This window comes from Microtus pennsylvanicus, chromosome 9 (assembly GCF_037038515.1).
Source record: "Microtus pennsylvanicus isolate mMicPen1 chromosome 9, mMicPen1.hap1, whole genome shotgun sequence".
NCBI lineage: Eukaryota > Metazoa > Chordata > Mammalia > Rodentia > Cricetidae > Microtus > Microtus pennsylvanicus.
This window is the reverse complement of record NC_134587.1, coordinates 16,911,060-16,918,337: the sequence shown is the minus strand read 5'-3', so window position 1 is coordinate 16,918,337 and position 7,278 is coordinate 16,911,060. Positions and strand designations below refer to the sequence as shown.

The following is a 7,278-nucleotide window of genomic DNA, read 5'->3' as shown; positions in this document are numbered from 1 at the left end:
AATAACAATATAGTGTTTCATTGCAAGCCTTTTTGAATCTTGATTTAGAGAGCAAGGTTAGCTGCCTCGTTGCTAGTATCAGTGCTAAGGGCGCCCTCTAGTGCCCACAGTTTTTCAGCATTGTAGGGAGGCAGAGGGCAGATCAGCCCTATGTGCTTTCAAGCTCATTGACACTTGCTTTACAACCAACATTAAGGAACTTTTTAAAAAGTATATCTGACATCACAAACGACCTAAATGCGCTCTTAAACTTAGAAGTGTTTTAATATCATCCTGTTATCAACCATACCAGAGAATTGTTAAGTGATCTACGATTTTTTTAAAGTTATAATTGAGCATTAATTTTATTATAGTATTTCTCCAGTGATACATTGTCAAATTTTATGGATATTTCGGGATTTATTTTCGTTGTCTGAATTTCTGTAATACCTAGGAAAATCTTAACCAATGACAGCATCCTAAGGAGGAAGGTCATTGCCCACTTGATTCCATAATGTACAAGGAGTGTGGAATTTACATTGTTTCCAGTAACAGTGGATGAAAAAAAATTTATCTCTACATCCAAATGTTTAATGAATCTAATATGCTTTAATAAAGAACCAATTGTAATGGCAACTAAAGGGCAGCTTATCAAATGATGCTTTAATGCCTTTTATTTTCGCAACTGGGTTCCTTCATTTCCCAACTAAAGACCCTAGCAGTCTTACTACATTGGACTAAAATAAGTCTGACCTCCCAAGAAAAAAGAAAGCACAAGAATAAGGAAGAAAACACATAATGCCCAGGATTTAGCTGAATTTAAAAAGCAGAATCTCACAGTGGAAAACAGCAGGCACAGGGAAGAAGTATATTCCATCTTAAGTGATGAATGTATCTTTCTGGGTTGGTGGACTAATTGTACAATGAAGGAATCAGAAACCACAGATTTATACTGAGACTTCATACAACCATAAACTGTATTCATAATTTAAAAGCTATTTAGATCATCTGTTCAAAAAAAAGGAAATAAAATTCAGCTGTCTAGTGAACCAAAGCCGCCAGACTGGAGGTCTTGTGCGTAGACATAAAGAAGATACAATAAAGACAGAATGGCAATAGGTACCTGATCCAGGAGAGATATGCTTTCCATCAAAATGCTAGAATTTCATCAAAATATATTTTTCTACGTTACCCCCAAATTTCCTAAGGAGAAACAGTTCCTATATCTGCATCCTGAGGTGTCCCCTAAAGTCTACAAGATATTTTTCATATGTCTTTCTAGCAAAAATTCAGAAGGTAACAAAACATTGTGTGTTTATAAATGGTTAGTCTCTAGGCAGGGCCAACAATTCTGCATTGTCTCACACAAAATTGCATAAAAAGCTGAAAAATACTTGATCAATATTTCCTAGGGGTTTCTCTTTTTTCCTACCACTCTGATTTCTGAGACTGCAGCCAACGCTGTTAGCTGGATGCCTGAGAAGTCAGGCATACATATCCGGGAGCAAACACTTACAGTTATCTTAAATGACATTTTTTACCATCAGTGACTCTGAAATCAAGCATGTACACTAACAAAGGCAAACCAACAAAGAGGTATGTAAAAGAGCTTCATCTACCTTGGCGCTGACACCAGGGGAAGCCAGCTCACCCCACGGACGTCTGCACTTTGATACCCCAGCTGTGATAATGATGAAAAGTTAATGGGTTCTTATCTGCATCAACCTGATGATCATAGGCTTGGTTATTTTTATTATTTGTAAGGACGGGATGACTCTGAAGGCATAGAGTCACAGAATTTCTTAGATTGGCGGGTATGGTGGCTACAAAGCTGTCTCCTCTCTGCGTAGATTAAGTGAGTTCCATGCAGTTACCATGTAGGGGTCTCTCAAATGAGACCACAAAATGGCATAACTTTCCCCTTCTGTGGGGACATTAAAGATCCCTGGGCCATTTCCAGAAAAGGAAGGGTTTGCCACCATGCCACTGTGCGTGTGCCTGGGACCTTCCTTCAAGCCCAGCAGCCAGCCTCTCTCCACAGGCTACTAGCGCTTCAGATATCCTGAAAAGTTCAATATATTTACTCAATTTATTTAAAAAAAATGTTCTTCTGATGGTTCTGAAAGATTTAAAAATAAAAAACAAAAAGCAACCAAAGGTCTCTCTAGGTAAAGTTACATGAAATTCAACTTGCTTCCAAAATATTTGATTAGTCCTTTTTGAACATAAATGCCTTGCAGTATTAATTTTATTTTGAAAAACAAAAACAAACCAATATGTAATAAAAAAATCTCATAATCCATGATTCATGCTTTCTGATACAGGTAATGTAAAATAAATGATATAATCTACAAAACAATGACAAATGAAAGACTTGGAAAAGGTTATGGTTTGACAAGGTAACATTTTTGAGATCTGGACACCAATCAAATTGATGTAAGTATTGGTGATGCGACACTCCCTGACAGTAAAGTCTTTACCAGTGTCTACAACGTATAGGAGAAGCCTATTGTGATCGCTAAACGTCAGCTTTTGTTCATAAGCTCTTTCATAACGCTGGAACCAGGAAAATGATTTAAAGCAGTTCAATTTGTCTATTTACCTTAATCTTTAACTATTCCCATACGTCTTCCTACATGATGTATGACTCTTCATAAACCAATTTTTCAAAGATGTATACGACAGAAAAAAAGCCCAGCTTCTAACCTTTTATGTGCTGAACTTTATAGAACTCTAGGAAACAAAATGCTTTCGGCTTTCAGAAAAAGGGGGGAAAGTGTGTGGGGAGGAAAACAGGTTATTTTCTTTTGCTTCTTTTAATTTTTTTGGCAAGTATTTACAGTCAGTGGAAACAGAGAAAGCAGTAATTTCTAGGTAAAAAGGTGATTTCTAATGTTCCATCTGAATACATTTTTGCATTTAAAATGGTGATGGCCTTTGTTTCAAACAAAGAATTATTTATCATTAATTAGTAACGTAAAAAATTACTTTAAAATCAATATCCACATATTAAAACCTTAAGTTTGCATAAGTCCCACTGGCAAGGTGGGAGTATTGTGCAAGGCTGAGTGGACTGGAAGAAATGTAGAGTAGGGGCTCCTCAATCTAAGGAACCTAAATCTTTACTTTCTGTCTTAGAAAGAAGAGGAGTAATCAGAGAATTCATTCACTTTGCATTTACAACATACCATAGCCAGACCTAGTGGTGCAAGCCTGTAATCCCTGAAGTAGAAGGATTGCCTCAAACCCTACTTAAGTAATCTAGCAAGACTCTGTCTCAAAACAAAGCCTTTTGAAAGGTAAGAGGCTGTGGCTGGGTGCTACAGTGCATGTCTTGTGCTAGCAAGACCCTACATGTAATGCCCAGTACTGAGAAACAGGAATGACAAGGTTTTAAATTAATGCTTAATCAACTAGCGTCTCTGCAAAGATGGAAATGAAGAGAAGTACATCTCTTTATGCAGGAAGGTAGTGCATGTTTACAGGGTACCTATTGTGTGCTTGGATCTGGATAAACAACTCTAAGCAAGATAAAGTCAAGCCCTCTCCTCTTGGAGCCTGGATAATTTTAACTGAAAATTCAGCTTTAGGGCCATTACTGCCAGGTTACAATTATGAGCTAATCAACAAGTAAATTTCTTTCTTGTACTTTTTGGTCCTTAAACTCTCTTGAGCTCAGTCCTTATGCAAATTTTGTCCTGTACCTTGTGTTATTTTTTAAGGTACACTCTAATTTCCCAGCTGGTTTGGCCAAATTAGAAAATGTCGTCTTCCTACATAAAAAGGCACAAAATATTAGAATCCTCGCGATGAATATAGAATGCAGAATAGACTTAGCTGCTTTCACACATCTAATGAGGTGCCTACCCCAATTCCAGGCACTTCGCGTATGTCCAGTACGGAGGAGTTCACCGTGTGCAAGCCTTACTGTGTTTAGAGCTAAGATCTACAATTTTCCTGGGCAGATCACAATCAGCTACATTATTTTATAATATAGCATAGTCTATCTTCAAATAGAAGAAAGTCCAAGGGGGGAGAAAAAGCCCAATAGGATATTGAAGTTACCTCATTCCTGTATTTATTGGTAAACTCTTGTTGTACCAGCATATATTTTACTACAGATAGATAAACACTATTTACTTATTTAGAGCTTATGCATAGGTCTTCATAAATGTATATATTAATTAATAAGCCACGAGCCTTAGTGCAACTTCCCTAACAAGTAGCTCCTACATAAAAAAAAAAAAAGCCTGTCAACCAAAGTGGAAAAATTTACTATTTACTTTATTACTGTTTCCAGGCATTATTGAAACCTAACATACAAAAATTGAGCTTAAAAAAATCATCAGATGTCTGGGGCTGAGAAATTTGAGTTGAGTCTAGCCCTTGTCTAAAAATTAATTAATTAAAATAAGCAAATAAAAATCAACAAGAAGCTATGCATAAAAGCATATCAGGGACTTTTATCCTCAGCATCCTTGCAAACGCTTCTATTTTTCCACATTATTAGACCGAATTATTATAAATGTCAAACTGATATTTCAGCATTGGCATCTCAAAGCAAAGGAAATTTATGTCTTATATACATTTGCCAAATAAAACACTGAATTACATCTTTCTATGTGCATGCGTATCTTTCCAGGCATTATACACATAAGTATAACATTTACCATAGTAAATACCATAACATGTATTCTTCAAATGAAATCATTTTACAACAGAAAACCTAGCATGCCCAAAGACAGCCTCACAGTTTATCTGCTATGTTGCCATTTTAATGTGTGTTTGTAATTTTGTAATTTCTGAGACAGTGAGTATTAAAAGTCACAAGAAATGTCCACTTGCTCAAGCTGAGAATATTCCAATTTGTGCTGCTTTTTAATGCTGGACATTCTAATTTTGAGTCTTATTGCAAGGGTAGGCTAACAAAGTTGTCATCTCCAAGTGATCTGGAATTACGATACAAATGAAAGGACCTAAGAGCTATGCACTGTGAAATTGATGTGTGTTTTAACAAAAATAAGCTGGCAGTTCTCGGGAACAAAGTACAAAGCAAACAGACTTACATGGCATTTCGTAAACTGCTCGAGCCTGTTTACATAGCCATCTAACCACTTATCCTGTTTCTAATACACTGATAACTTTTTTGAAAAAAATCAACATCAATAGCTATGAGCTAATACAATTGATAAAACTACTTTGAAAATGCAACAATTTTAGAGACCCTTCACATGTAATAAAATAATTACGTGTTGCTGTGTAGTTCATTTGAACTAATGCAATTAAAATTAATTTTTTTATAAAAAATATAGTTGGAAATATATTCTTAAAATTTATGTATTTTTTAAATCGTTCTTTTTTAAAACTTCCCATACAGTTGGGAAACTGACTGTGGATCCTGACTCCAATGTAGGGTCAATGCTGTATCGAATTTCCAGACCATTCTCAGAGTACCTTCTGGCAATGGAAACATTTTGACCACTGACACTCCCTATGGGTATATCTGACTATCCTGCTACAGTGCACCATTCCCATTATTGAATCTACAACAAACTGCTGTAGGTTATTCATTGATTGAGTGTTTAAGTGTATTCTTTAGGAGCAAATAGAGAACTAATTTGTAAGCAATCACATAAAATAAAAAAAAATCAGCAGAATTCTGACTTCAAAGACACTTTGAGCCTCGGCACTTAATTATGTTCCCTCTTTGATTAGGCGGTGTCGCCGTCAATAAGCATACGCAGAGCCTGGTATCTGTATCACAGTAGATTCTTCCCAGCAGTGCACTGTGTCATGCAGAGAAACCTTGAAAGCACCTGCCAAATGTGATATGCAAGATAAGCCAGGGTTGGCCCCTTTTTAGGATCATATTCGTGGGCCTGCTTCAGTTGCAACACTTGACAGAATGTTTATTTAACCAATAGAGATGTAGGGAGTCCTTCTACTTTCTCTAATACACGTGAAACTAAACATCGGGTGAACCGTTTGCAGCCTGAAGACATGACTGCCTGCCAGCCTGTGAGTCTGTAAGGCAGCATCGGCTTTAAGATCTCTCGCCGGCTCTTCTCAGCATTGCTGAACCAGGGTGTGTATGTGGTGGTATGTGGGAGAGCAGACAGCTCTGCATCTCTTCTCACAGCCCTTCTAGCATGTGTGTAGGCCAGCTTTGAACCAGGCATGCGACCAGTCTTGCTGCAGTGTGGACAGCGGGGGCTTCTGAGAGCCAGAGCCAGGGCAAGGCAGAATGCTTTGACTCCTTAAATGCACCTCCTCTCCCTCTTGCTTGAAAACCAGAATGAACGTTCTGACTTCTCGGAACAAAATGATTTTCTGAAGATATCTCTGCCATGCCAGGATGGTTTCTTTTACTTTGAATCAAATTGATGGAGTTTGAGATATTTTAACAAAATGAGCATTGAGAAATATGTAAGAATAAAGCAAGTTTTTAAAAAGATCTCTCTTTAGCTATAATAAAAAGCAGCATAGGATAGATGGATCACAAGTACATGTTCTTTAAAAAGCAAGTTGGGGAAAACATGCAGTTATCATTTTTTTTTGTCATCCTTGCGTAGGGGCCATGCTAATCTTCTTTGTATTGTTCCAATTTTAGAATATGTGCTGCCGAAGCGAGCACTTGTTTGTTTGTTTATTTGCAAAGCACACAATAGATAGCAAGGCTTTATTTGTTTGTTCCTGTCCATTGCGAGGAAGTCCTTATGAAATCCCTGTTCTATCTGCATCAAAGAGAATAGAAGCTCCAACTGTTAGTAGCAATCAACATTTAAAAGTCACAATTTTCTCTGTATTTTTACGAAATGCAATCGCCACACTGTAAAGTGTTGGTGCTTTTCACTTAATTATTTTCATGTCAATAGCTGCATGGAAGGCATCGGAGAAGAAGGGGCCTTCAGCTGCCCGCCACCTTCCCAATGCAAGAGTCGGTAAATCGTAACGATTATTCCAATTAGTGAAATGCTTGCGTACTTTGAGAGATCACTGAATGTAGAAGCTGTTTTTGCCTAGTACAACGTTAAGGCAATATCACTGTTCGAGGAGGTAAATAACCAGGGGATAGAAAACAAATTTTAAAAATACAAGAAAAGCAACAACCAAAAAGGAAATGTCACCATCGATGTCACATCGGTACTCACCTCCCTGGTAAACTTCTTAGAGTTCTTTGAGTGTGTTAATTAATGAACTAGGTCAGTTAATCGGTGTGATTACTCTGTGGAAATTTGTATGGTGCCCGTTCACAAAGGGCATTGCACTATGGGACAGAAACATAGAAATGGAATTAAG

At 37.2% G+C, this 7,278-nt stretch overlaps 1 non-coding gene across 1 annotated transcript; it reads right to left on the bottom strand.

The window, feature by feature from the left end:
• Window positions 1–6,509: 6,509 nt before the first annotated feature.
• LOC142858089 (U6 spliceosomal RNA) lies at window positions 6,510–6,613 on the bottom strand. Its single transcript, XR_012911968.1, has one exon. It is a non-coding gene; the product is annotated as a U6 spliceosomal RNA (small nuclear RNA).
• Window positions 6,614–7,278: the final 665 nt, after the last annotated feature.